At 44.9% G+C, this 13,800-nt stretch overlaps 1 long non-coding RNA gene across 2 annotated transcripts in view; it reads right to left on the reverse strand.

The window, feature by feature from the left end:
* Positions 1-230: 230 nt before the first annotated feature.
* Positions 231-13,800, reverse strand: part of LOC123333650 — a 35,710-nt gene continuing 22,140 nt past the window's right edge. For both annotated transcript variants that reach the window (XR_006551078.2, XR_006551077.2), the window contains exon 3: positions 231-573. This is a non-coding gene — a long non-coding RNA (uncharacterized LOC123333650). The remainder of the gene's footprint in view (positions 574-13,800) is intronic.

The raw sequence follows: 13,800 nt of genomic DNA on the forward strand, positions 1-13,800 counted from the left end.
TTGTGGAGAAACTTACAAGGAAAAATAAAAGTAATTTTGACTCTTCCAATCTTTACCCTCCTCCATATATAAACACAGACAGGCAATTCACAAGTAAATGCAAGGTTTTCAACATCCAACAGTTTGGAGTAATGAAAAAAAAAGGCCCGAAGTAAAACACTGTACACAGTGCCTTTCCTTGTCCTTTTTAAAACTCGAAAGAGGCTCAAGCAACAACATTCTCCTTCTGAGCTGAAACCCACAGGGGCTGAGGCTGCTCTGGGACAGTGTTCCTTTCATGAACTGTGAGCGAAGACTGGGCTTATTCATAGAACTTGCTGGGCAGTCAGACCACAGTCGTCCTGGGCTTCTGCTTGTGAACCGTTCATGGTGTAGGCTGAACCTTGATGGCATCGCTGACCTCCAGGGGGCGACATGGGGTCTGCTTCCGAAGCAGCCTGCTCTGCTCTTTCCTCTTTGCTTTGCAAGCTGGCTGGGGTAAGGAAGGGCTTTACTGTCAGGTCCGACCGTTGGTCTCCACAGTCAGGCTTCCTTCCAACCTGCGTTTCCTGAGCTTCATCCACGTGCAGGGCCCTGGGAACAATATAGAGTGCCAGTCCGTTGGGGAGACAGACACATATAGCCAGAATCACAAGACTGCCTTTTCATGCCCCTTGCTCAGATAACAAACTCCTATCCGCCAGCTACATGGGCCAGCTCCACAGTTTCAATAGAAGAGAGGCTTAAGGAAGCCTGTCTGGTTGGAGGTGGGTAGTAAGGGAACTGGACAGAACAGTTTCTTCTTAGATTATACACTGCACATCAATACATATGGGAAGCCCCATACATATGGCAAAGTTTTCCAAACATGCTTTTCCTTACTTATTGGTGTGTAATTGCTTTCCATTGTTGCGTTAGTTTCTGCTGTACAGCAAGATGAATCAGCTATTTGTATACATATATCCACTCCCTCTTGAGCCTCCCGCCCACTCCCCCTTCCCACCTCTCTGGGTCATCACAGAGCACTGGGCCGGGGTCCCCGTTATATAGCAGCTTCCCACTAGCTAGCTATTTCACAGAGTGGTGTATATATATCAGCACTACTCTCCCCTCGCCTCCTCCCTGTGTCCACGTGTTCATTCTCCACATCTGCATCTTTATTCCTTCCCTGCAAATAGGTTCATCAGTACCTCTTTTCTAGATTCCACATATATGTGTTACAAAGATGCTTTTATTCATGAACATAAGATTGAGAAAATGTCGGTGTTCCACATTCCATATTTCACCACATTTTAAAATGTTTTTCTTATTTTGTTATTATGCAAGGAGAGGAAAGGAGCCATGGGTGGAGATGGTAGGAGGGCAGCTAAAGGCTCCCAGGTCCCCTGGGCTGCATCTAGCCAGGCCCTTGCACTAGGCACAGAGGACAGTATCCAGCATCGCCCCCACCGCGGAGGAGGTGACTGCGTCCAGGAAACTCTCTATGCAAGGTAAATAGGCCATCGAGGGTCATGAGTGCTGCTGCTGGATCTTTCACTGTTGAGTGTCTACTATTAATACAAGCCAGCCACAGTGCTGGGCCCTGAAGGTATGCGAGTTCCCATTCTCGGATCTCATGGGGCAGGGAGACCTTAGGAGTAGGCTTGTCTGATTCAACACAGGTCAGCCAGCTAAACTGAAATTTCAGAGAAACAAAGCACAATTTTTTAGCGTGTGTTTCACACACGCTATTCTGATCTCTAAGTCAGGCAGCAGATAGGAGACTCCATAAAGAAGGCAAAGTGCTCAGAAATGCAGAGGGAGGGTTTCTTTCACGTTGCTGCCTATGTGGCACGTCCTCAGCGAGGCCACTGGGACCTGCACCTTTGAGACTCTGAAATTACAGTGCACGTGGGTGTCTCTGTCATTGTCTCACCCAGGCCAGTGGGAGCTCCCCCAGGGCAGCTCCTCAACCGTCCCACACACCGTTCTGATTTCCAGCAAGTAGGTGTTCAGGAAATACTTGTTGAATGGATGAGTGTGCCTGGTGAGGTGGAAAGAAGGCATGGTGCCCAGGAGGTGGCACTGGAGTAGGTCTTTACTAAATAGAGGAGTAGGAAGGACATTACAGGCAGGGGGAGCAGGGGGAGCAGGAATGGAAAGGAGCAGGAGAGAAGGTGGCCAGATCTTATGGGCGTGTAGGGGATGTGTCTGGGAAGGACGTGGGCGTGGAAAAAGTGGCAGGGGTCTAGCCAGGCAGGTTCTCATGTGCCCACCGCATGGCGGGGAACCAACGGAGGTTTTAAGGTTTAAGGGAGAATTGGAGCAGTCTGAGGTCAAAGCAGAGAAGGTGGCCTGGAGGCCAGTTCATCCTCACAAGGGTCTGGGTCAGAAGGTCTGAATCGAGGCCAGGATGGTGCTGGTGGAAGGCAGAGGGCCATTGGTGGGTGCTTAGGGGAAGAAGCAACAGGACTTGCGTATGCAAGTGCTAGACTCTGCCTCTGTTGGGAGAGGGAGGGTGACATTTAAGCAGGGTCCTGAGCAGTCCAGGAGGATAGGCGTAAGGTCTAGGGTTGGGAAGAAAGAACTGTAGGCAGAACCACCACCATGAGTACACGCACCGTGGAGCGAGGGGACACGGTAGGCACCGGGCAACGGTAGGCACTCTCAGTAACCAAGGCCAACTGACCTGCAGTTCTCCCCACGTGCATAATAGCTCACACCCCAGACCCACCAGCTGGGAGGAGTCCCAAGTTATGGGTAAGATGGGTCTGTTGGGTAATAAGTTTCCCTCTGTGCCCCCAAAGGGACTCTGCATTGGCCATGACCTCAGAGAACAAATTCTTCCTTGGGGAGTCATGTGGGCCACTCAGCTGTCTCTGAGAGGTGAGTTCTGAGGATTACAGTGAGCTGATGGCATCCACAGGACGGTGATGATTCCAAAGCCATGTGAACGGTCAGATAGAAAATTAAGCTTATGAATTTCTGCTCTGAGCCAGGCCCTGCCCTAGTCCTTGAGGTCTCTGCCACCTGCCCCTCCAGCTTGGGCTCAGAGGAGTGAAGGCCAGGATCGGTGAAGAGAGGGTAGAGTTTTATTTTGGATCTTTGTTTTATTTTTTGTAATTGATTTATTTACTTATGGCTGCGTTAGGTCTTTATTGCTGCACATGGTTTTCTCTAGATGCAGTGAGCGGCAGCTGCTCTCTAATTGTGGCGTGTGAGCTTCTCGTGGTGGTGGCCTCTCTTGTGGAGTACGGGCTCTAGGGCTTCAGCAGTTGCAGCTCCCAGGCTCTAAAACACAGGCTTAGTAGTTGTGGCACACAGACTTAGTTGCTCTGTGGCATGTGGGAATCTCCTGAATCAGGGATCACACCCCTGTCTCCTTCAATAGCAGGCAGATTCTTTACCACTGAGCCACCAGGGAAGCCCCCGTTTGTTTTTTATTTTTTTTTAGATATAATTTTATCCTTTTTTATTATTAAAAAAATGTTATTTACTTATTTATATTTTGGCCACACCACATGGCTTGCAGGATCTCAGTTCCCTGCCAAGGGACTGAACCCGAGCCAAAGCAGTGAAGTATGGAATATTAACCACTAGGCCACCAGGGAACTTCCTTGTCTTTTGCTTTTGTTGTTCAGTTGCTAAGTCATGTCCCACTCTTTGCAATATCATGGACTGCAGCACACCAGGCTCCTCCGTCCTCCACTATCTCCTGGAGTTTGCTCAGATTCATGTCCATTGAGTCGGTGATCCTATCTAACCATTTCATCCTCTGTGGACCCCTTTTCTTTTTGTCTTCAATCTTTCCCAGCATCAGGGTCTTTTTTTCAATGAGTCAGCTCTTCGCATTAGGTGGCCAAAGTACTGGAGCTTCAGCTTCAGCATCAATCCTTCCAATGAATATTCAGGGTTGATTTCCTTCAGGATTCACTGATTTGATCTTGCAGTCCAAAGGTTCTCCAGCACCACAATTCAGAAGCATCAATTCTCATGTGTTCAGCCCTCTCTTTGGTCCAACTCTCACATTGATACATGATAACTGGAAAACCCAGAGCTTTGACTGGACGGACCTTTGTCGGCAAAATGATGTCTCTGCTTTTTATTTTATTTTTGTCTCTGCTTTTTAATGTGCTGTCTAGATTTGTCAACGCTTTCCTTCCTAGGAGCAAGCATCTTTTAATTTCACGGCTATAGTCACATGCACAGTTATTTTGGAGCCCAGGAAGATAAAATCTGTCACTGCTTCCACTTTTCCCCCTTCTATTTGCCATGAAGTGATGGAACCACATGTCATGCTCTTAGGTTTTTAATATTGAGTTTTAAGCCAGCTTTTTCACTCTTCTCTTTCACCCTCATCAAAAGCCTCTTTAGTTTCTTTTTACTTTCTGCATTAGAGTGGTATCATCTGCATATCTGAGGTTGTTGATATTTCTCCTGGAAATCTTGATTCCAGCGTGTGATTCATCCAGCCTGGCATTTCATATAATGTACTCTGTATGTAAGTTAAATAAGCAGGATGACGATATATAGCCTTGTCATACTCCTTTCTCGATTTGGAACCAGTCTGCTGTTCCATGTCCGGTTCTAACTGTTACTTCTTGGCCCAAATAAAGGTTTCTCAGGAAACAGGTAAGGTAGCCTTGTACTCCCATCTCTTTAAGAATTTTCTAGTTTTTTTGTGATCCACACAATCAAGACTTTGGCATAGTCAATGAGGCAGAAGTAGATGTTTTTCTGGAATTTCCTTGCTTTCTCCATGATCCAATGAATGTTGACAGTTTGTTCTCTGATTCCTCTGCCTCTTGCAAATTAGCTTGTACATCTGGAAGTTCTTGGTTCACGTACTGCTGAAGCCTCGCTTGAAGGAATTTGACCGTAAACTTGCTAGCATGTGAAATGATCGCAACTGTATGGTTTTTTGCTTTTACTAAATTATTTTTAATTTGCGTAGAGTAAAAGTCACTTTTAGGGTGTATAATGTATGCCTTTTTACATACCTACAGATTCTTGTGGTCTCAGATAGGATATCGAACAATTCCAACCTCCCAAAGATTTCTCTTGTGCTGCCTCTTTTGTATTCAGACCTTTCCTCCATCTCCAAACCCTAGCTACTGCTGCTTTGTTCTCTGTTCTTATATTTTTGTCTTGTCCAGACTGTCATAGAAATAGAATCATACACTATGTACCTTCTTGAGATTGAGTTTTCACTTAGCACAATGTATGTGAGACCCATCTATGCTGACACAAACATCATAATCTTTTCATTTTCATCGCCCAGTAGTTTTCCATGCATATGTGTGACAGTTTATCCACTGGCTATTGAAAGGCATTGATTTATTTCCAGTTTGGGGCTCTTATCAATAATGCTGGTATAAACATTTATATACAGGTTTTTGTGTGAAATACATTTTCATTTCTCTAGGATAAATACCCAAATGTGGATTGTTGGCTCCCAGGGAGGTGAAAGTCTAACTTCTTAAGAAATTGCCCATTTTCCAGGGTGACTGTACCATTTTGCCTATGAGAGAGTTTTGTTGTAGCTCTTTCATTCATTTTTCCCTTCCTTTTTTTGTTTCATCTTTCTTTTAAATTTTTATTGAAGTAGAGCTTATATGTCGTCTGAACTGAAGAATGTATAACACTAGATGGACTTTCATTTGTATGTATTCCCATGTAACTACCACCTGTACCAAGACATGGGTGGTCCCGGCACTTCTTCCCAGTAAACACCCGACAATCCAGCAGTGGAATTGCTATCCTGAGTTCTAGCACCATAGATTAGTGTTGCCTGTTTTAGAGCTGCATTTATATGGAATCATACAGTATGTAATCTTTTGTCTGTCTTCTTTTTGCTCAGCGTCATGTGAAGTCCATCCAGTAGCATTTTGGTCTTTTTTGCATTTGCTGAGTAGTGTTGTGGTAAATGACTATGCCTCAATATTCACTCTCCTCTTTTTAAAAATAATTTTTTTTTTGGCTCCTCCTTTTGGCATTCGGGAATCCCAGTTCCTCCACTAGAGATCCAACCTGGGCCCCCTGCAGTAGAAGCATGGAGTCCCAACCAGTGGACTGCCAGGAAAGTCCCAATATTCACTCTCCTGTGACAAATATTTGGGTTGGATCCAGTATCATGGCTGTTAGGGACAAAGCTGCTCTGAAGATTCCTGTGTGTTTCTGTATGTTTGGGGTGGCCACAAGCACTCATTTCTGTTGGGTACACACCCAGGAGAGAATTACTGGGTTCATTTAGCATTAGTAGAAAGTGCTGAACAGTTTTCCAAGAGGGAGGCCAGTTTACAGTCCCAGCAGCAAGGTAGACAGACACTCGCCCTGTTCCCTGACAGTATTATCAGGTCTTGTCATTGTAACAATTCTGATGTAAGTCTTATCTCATTGTGGTTTTAATTTTCATTTCTCCAATGACTAATGATATTGAGCATCATTTTATATATTTCTTGGCCATTTGTATATCTCTTATGTGAGGAGCCTGTTTAAATGTTTTGTCCTTTTTTTAAAAGATATTTTTTTGGCCACGTCTCAAGGCACGTGGGATCTTGGTTCCCTGACCAGGGATCAAATCAATGCGCCTTGCATTGGAAGCTTGAAGTCTTCACCACTGGACCCCCAGGTACGTCCCTTGTCCATTTTTAGGACTGAGTTATCTTGTTATTCTTTCTTTGCAAGAGAATGGAGGTTGTGGGAAGGATCTAAACTTAGCCAGTGATCAAATCAGAGAGAGAACTGACATCGGCCCTGGGACAAAGATGCTTTTTGTGCTGTGAGTGGGAAGAGGGAAGAGTTGAGCTGTCTCCTCTGAGCTCTTGCACAGCCTGGGGCGGTTCTGTGTAGTTGGCCCACTGACCTCAAAGATCTTGAAAGCCCCTGTCCCATGCCTGGTCTTTCTCACAAGCCCCTTTGGTAAATACTGGGAGGCCTGGGGAAGGATTGGCCTTCCCTGCTGGATCACAGTGTTGACGGCTCTGCACACCCAGCTGGGCCTTGATGGAGTGAGGGCCTTTCTGGGGGGTAGAGTGACACAGGGTGCTGGGCAGTGCTCCTCTATCGCGGGGAGACACCCCAAGGGAGGTGTCACCTGGGTCCCCCGGCAGTGTGTCTTGGGGGCCTACAGGACAGCAGGAGGGCTTCACTGCCCACACCCCTGGGTTGAGTGGCCAGATCTGACTGTGTAAGTTATATCTACATCACTCTTCTTTGGGGTATAATCTAATCAGTAAAACAATTTTTTTAATTGAAGTGAAATATTGTACAGGAGACAGGGATCAAGACCATCCCCATGGAAAAGAAATGCAAAAAAGCAAAATGGCTGTCTGGGGAGGCCTTACAAATAGCTGTGAAAAGAAGAGAAGTGAAAAGCAAAGGAGAAAAGGAAAGATATAAGCATCTGAATGCAGAACTCCAAAGAATAGCCAAGAAGAGATAAGAAGGCCTTCCTCAGCGATCAATGCAAATAAATAGAGGAAAACAACAGAATGGGAAAGACTAGAGATCTCTTCAAGAAAATTAGAGATACCAAGGGAACATTTCATGCAAAGATGGGCTCGATAAAGGACAGAAATGGTATGGACCTAACAGAAGCAGAAGATATTAAGAAGAGGAAGCAAGAATACACAGAACTGTACAAAAAAGATCTTCATGACCCAGATAATCACGATGGTGTGATCACTCACCTAGAGCCAGACATCCTGGAATGTGAAGTCAAGTGGGCCTTAGAAAGCATCACTACGAACAAAGTTAGTGGAGGTAATGGAATTCCAGTGGAGCTATTTCAAATCCTGAAAGATGATGCTGTGAAAGTGCTGCACTCAATATGCCAGCAAATTTGGAAAACTCAGCAGTGGCCACAGGACTGGAAAAGGTCAGTTTTCATTCCAATCCCAAAGAAAGGCAATGCCAAAGAATGCTCAAACTACCGCACAACTGCACTCATCTCACACGCTAGTAAAGTAATGCTCAAAATTCTCCAAGCCAGGCTTCAGCAATATGTGAACTGTGAACTTCCAGATGTTCAAGCTGGTTTTAGAAAAGGCAGAGGAACAGAGATCAAATTGCCGACATCCGCTGGATCATCGAAAAAGCAAGAGAGTTCCAGAAAAACATCTATTTCTGCTTTACTGACTATGCCAAAGCCTTTGACTGTGTGGATCACAATAAACTGTGGAAAATTCTGAAAGAGATGGGAATACCAGACCACCTGACCTGCCTTTTGAGAAACCTATATGCAGGTCAGGAAGCAACAGTTAAAACTGGACATGGAACAACAGACTGGTTCCCAATAGGAAAAGGAGTATGTCAAGGCTACATATTGTCACCCTGCTTATTTAACTTATATGCAGAGTACATCATGAGAAATGCTGGGCTGGAGGAAGCACATGCTGGAATCAAGATTGCTGGGAGAAATATCAATAACCTCAGATATGCAGATGACACCACCCTTATGGCAGAAAGTGAAGAGCAACTAAAAAGCCTCTTGATGAAAGTGAAAGAGGAGAGTGAAAAACTTGGCTTAAAGCTCAACATTCAGAAAACAAAGATCATGGCATCTGGTCCCATCACTTCATGGGAAATAGATGGGGAAACAGTGGAAACAGTGTCAGACTGTTTTTTTGGGCTCCAAAATCACTGTGGATGGTGATTGAAGCCATGAAATTAAAAGACACTTAATCCTTGGAAGGAAAGTTATAACCGACCTAGATAGCATATTAAAAGGCAGAGATATTACTTTGCCAACAAAGGTCCATCTAGTCAAGGCTATGGTTTTTCCAGTGGTCATGTATGGATGCGAGAGTTGGACTGTGAAGACAGCTGAGCACCGAAGAATTGATGCTTTTGAACTGTGGTGTTGGAGAAGACTCTTGTGAGTCTCTTGGACTGCAACGAGATCCAACCAGCCCATCCTAAAGGAGACCAGTCCTGGGTGTTCGTTGGAAGGACTGATGCTGAGGCTGAAACTCCAATACTTTGGTCACCTCATGCGAAGAGTTGACTCATTGGAAGAGACCCTGATGCTTGGAGGGATTGGGGTCAGGAGGAGAAGGGGACGACAGAGGATGGGATGGCTGGATGGCATCACCAACTCGATGCACATGAATTTGGGTGAACTCTGGGAGTTGGTGATGGACAGGGAGGCCTGGCGTGCTGCAATTCATGGGGTTGCAAAGAGTCGGACACGACTGAGCGACTGAACTGAATTGAACTGATGTTTATATTAAACTTTAAAAATCATAAGCTAACAGATAAATGAATAATCATGAAGTGAATACATCCATCTAACAGCCACCTAGGTCAAGAAATAGAATATTTCTAGCATCCCAGGAGCCCTACCTACCCTCTCCCAATTGTTGCCTTGTTTGTCTTTCTTGAAAGTAACTACTGTTGTTGTTGTTTAGTCGCTAAGTCGTGTCCGACTCTTTGCGACCCCGTAGACTGTAACCCACCAGGCTCCTCTGTCCATAGGATTTCCCAGGCAAGACTACTGGCGTGGGTTGCCATTTTCTTCTCCAGGGGAACTTCCCAACCCAGGAATTGAACCCTCATCTTCTGCTTGGCAGATGAAGTCTTTACCACTGAGCCACCTGGGAAGCCCAACTATGCCCATGCACCACAACTACTGAACCTGTGCTCAAGAGCCTGGGAGCTGTAACTACTGAAGTCTGTGAGCCTAGAGCCTGTGCTTGGCAATAAGAGAAGCCACCACAGTGAAGCCCACACTCTGCAACTGGAGAGTAGCCCTTGCTTGCTACAACTGAAGAAAAGCCCACATAGCAACAAAGACCCAGCAGAGTCAATACATAAGTAAGTAAAATTATATATCTATATAAAGACTTATTTCCTTAAAAAAAAAGAAAAAGAAAATAGCCTAACCCAAACATCGAATTCTCTCTCTGTTCTGCTTATTTTGCTAAAGTCTGCTCTGCTCATCTAAAATCAGGCCTTAAGCAGACAGAGTCTAGATGAGACTAAACTTCCTCTTAATGGAAAGACAGGGAGGTTTGTTTCTCTAAGGTCTGGATCCAGCAGGCTGAAGGAAAATATAAAATCCCTTCAGCATGAGGATGTCCTGGAGGCCACCAGATGTTAGCTGAGGTTGACTTCCCACAGAAAACAATTAAGTGAAAATTTCCCTCATTATCGAAGCTTCAATTTCCCTGAAGTTGGGAGGACAGGGGAGTTATAAAATGCTGTGTAAACACAGTAACTGAGATAAGAATAACAAAATGGAGTGTGAGTGAGCTAGATTAATTGTTCCAGCCTGGGGGCAGAGCAAAAATCAACACCATTCCAAGAACATTCATTTAGTTCATTGATTTTTTTAAACATTGGTTCAGCACCTACTTTGAGCTAGACATTGTTCTAGGGCTAGTGGTATAGAAATGAACAAGATGTTGGGTCTGTCCCCAGACTGTATGGTTTAGTGGAAGTCGGCCAACCTCTGCACATGAGTTTATACATGCCCAAGTTCTGCCACTGTCAAGGGACTCCATCGTGGGGCTTCTCTAGTGGTCCAGTGGCTAAGAATCCACCTGCCAATGCAGGGCACAAGGGTTCCATCCCTGGTCTGGGAAGATTCCACATCCCGGGGAGCAATTAAGCCCGTGTGCAACAACTACTGAAGCCTGCACACCCTAGAGCCCATGTTCTGCCACAAGAGAATCCACTGCAGTGAGAAGCCTGCATGCTACAACTAGGGAGAAGCCCCCACTTGCCGCAACTAGAGAAAGCCCACGTGCAGCACAGAAGACACCCAGTGCAGCCAAAAATAATAAATACAAAAAAAAATTAAAAAGAACCCTTTGCCTTTCTTAGTTACAGAAGTTTTGAACTTGCCGTGATGCGTGGTAGTTCCCCTATGCTCTGTCTCTCCTGACTCTTGCGTCCACCTGTCTTTTGTGATTCTGTCTGTAACTCCAGCCTCTGATCCTGCCTCATAGGGTAATGAGTCCTGGAAGCTTGTTTCCAGTTGGGGGAACCAGGTGGCCCCTTCTTTTGGTTTGCACAAGCCTATCTCTTACACATTAAAGGGGATCCCCTAGTGAAGAGTCTCCACAGGTGAACTCACTGCGTTTCCTTCTGTCTTGATTTTCCCACCATATTTCTCATGCCTTTGAAAGGCATCACCATTCACCTCATTCTTCAAGACAGAAAACTGAGATGATGCTCTCTCTCCCCACCACCAATGCTCCTGGCCACCATGCAATCTGAGCGTAAAAGCTGCACTGGGTTCAAGCAGATGGGTGTAGGAAATGGAGTCTAGAAGTGGTTTATTGGCTTGTGTTGATGCCTAGGATCCTCCAAAGACTGCTCTTTAACCTCTAGCCCTAACTTACTGTTTTTAGTTCCTCTGGGATGGGACCCAGAGGCCTCATCATCCCATCTTTGTTCCAGTCTCTCTTCCTTCTCTTCAGGTTCCCCTTCACAAACCGAAACAATACCCCTCCCCATGCCAAAAAAAAAACCCTTCTGCCTCTTTCATTTGGCCAACAAACACAAGCTTCTGTTAAAAACAAGACAACAGGCCCAAAATGGCGTTCCTTATTCTAAGCCTACGTCACCAAACTGAGACATTATTATGGTTTCGGCTCTCCTGGAAATGGAATCTTAAGCCAGTCAAGCAGGCCTAATTAGCATTAGTTAGGTAATCTGCCTGATAGATCCTGCCTTTCACTAAAGGAAATAACTAACTTTGCAATAACTAACTCACTTTTTTTTTTTAATCTAGTATTACTTTGTTTTTCCTGTTCCCTTCTCCTATAAAACTCTTTCATTTGGTAAACCCCTTTGAGTTCCTTTCTATCTGCTAGAATGGATACTGTCTGGTTCATGAATCATTGAATAAAGCCAATGAGATCTTTAAAATGTACTCAGTTGAGTTTTTATTTTTTAAAAAAACTTCTATTCATATAAGCTCATGCAAATAGCTACTCTGGAGAAGAGGTGTCTCTAACATGACAGACAAATTTTACGCTCAGACACTGAACAAATATTTGGTAACTGAATGAATGAATCTATGTTATTTCTGTTTCAACAGCTTTGAATCATATCATATTTACTCTTCTCCCTTATACACTAAAGAGGTCCTGGGTCTAAATTTTCTTTCTGCTTCACCATTTAAATTGACTCTCCCAAGACACACTGGACTTCACAGAGGATTCCAGGAGCGGACACAAACCAGCTCTACATAAGGCAGAACAATAGTGCATGGTTTTGTTTCAACATGTGTTTTCCACAATTTGCTTTCTGTCACCTTGGCAGGATTTTCTTTCAATCATTTAACAAAAATATGTCGAGTATTTACTCTGTGTTGATGACTGTGCCAAGGGCCAGGGTACAAAAGCGAACAAAACACAGTATAATCTTGGCCCCCAAAATTTGCAACTCACAGTGCAGTGGGGTCAATGCTAGAGGGGGGTTGGGGACAGGCAGGGGCACAAGCTAAGGAGGCACATGCGAGAGGCTCCTAACCTAGGCTTTGGTTTTCTTTAAACAGTTTTTTTGGGGGGAAACTTCCAAACATGTACAAATGTTGAGAGCACAATGAACCCTCAAGTATCCATCACCCAGCTTCAACAGGGATCAATATTCTGTCATCCTTATTTCATCTATCTCCTGATCCCACTTTTTTTCTTGAGTATTTTTAAAAACCAACCCCAGATCCCATTTCAGTTATCTGTTTGCAGCTCTATCAGATGAGGCATGCCCTAACTAGCCTCAAAGTCAGCAGGAAAGCTTCCTAGAGACAGTGGCATCTAACCTGATGTACGGAGGAGTAGGATTAGCAGGAGATCAAACCAGTCAATCCTAAAGGAAAGCAACCCTGAATATTCATTGGAAGGACTGAATGCTGAAGCTGAAGCTCCAGTACTTTGGCAACCTGATACGAAGAGCCATTTCATTGGAAAAGACCCTGATGCTGGGAAAGATTGAAGGCAAAAAGAGAGGCAGGTGGCAGAGGATCCGATGCTTAGAAAACATCACTGACTCAATGGACATGAATTTGAGCAAACTCTAGGAGAGAGTTGAGGACAGCGAAGCCTGACTTGCTGCAGTCCATGGGGTGTCTTAACGACAGAACAACAACAACAAAAGTGATAGAGTAGGAGGAAGAAGATAGGAAGGGGAAAATGTTTCAGACGAAAGGAATAGTTTGTGCAGGGGTGAAAGTTGAAGGGAATATGACATGTTTACTACTTTGACACTCACCCGTAGTCTGTGGACCAGCAGAATTGGCATCACTTGGAAGTTTGTTAGAAGTTCAGAATCCAGAGCCCCACCCCAGATCTAGGGAATCAGAATCTGCAGTTTATCAAAGTCCCCAGGGGATTCATTTGCACATCAGGTCTGAGAGGTAGTGGGTTAGGGGACTGCCTAAGGCTCAGTGCAGCTGGAAATTAGAGGGGAACTATGTGGTTGGAGCAAGGGGAAAGGTTAGGAAGGCCTCTGAAGTTGAGGCAAAGGCTGGAGCTTTCACCCTGACACCAAAGGAGAACTGCTGACAATGTTGAGCAGGGAGCAAGGTGATCAGATCTGACTGTGAGGCGATAACTCTACTGCAAGGGGAGAGTGGACTGAGGTTGGGGAGGAGGGAGCTCCGAAAACCAGTCAGGCTTTTGTTCCTTAGAAGCTACAGGGGGCAGCAGCTGGGCATGGATTCTGGAGCCCAACAGCCCTGCCTATATTGTATATTCATTATAGTTTTCAACCCCCTGCTTGGCTTCTTACAGAGTGGTCTTGACTCGAGACACAGCTATTTGACTTTTCTGAACCTCTTTCCTCATCTCTCCCAAGCATGACACTTTCTTTTCATAGGACCTTGATCACAGC

Source organism: Bubalus bubalis, chromosome 5 (genome assembly GCF_019923935.1).
Source record: "Bubalus bubalis isolate 160015118507 breed Murrah chromosome 5, NDDB_SH_1, whole genome shotgun sequence".
NCBI classification, from domain to species: Eukaryota; Metazoa; Chordata; class Mammalia; order Artiodactyla; family Bovidae; genus Bubalus; species Bubalus bubalis.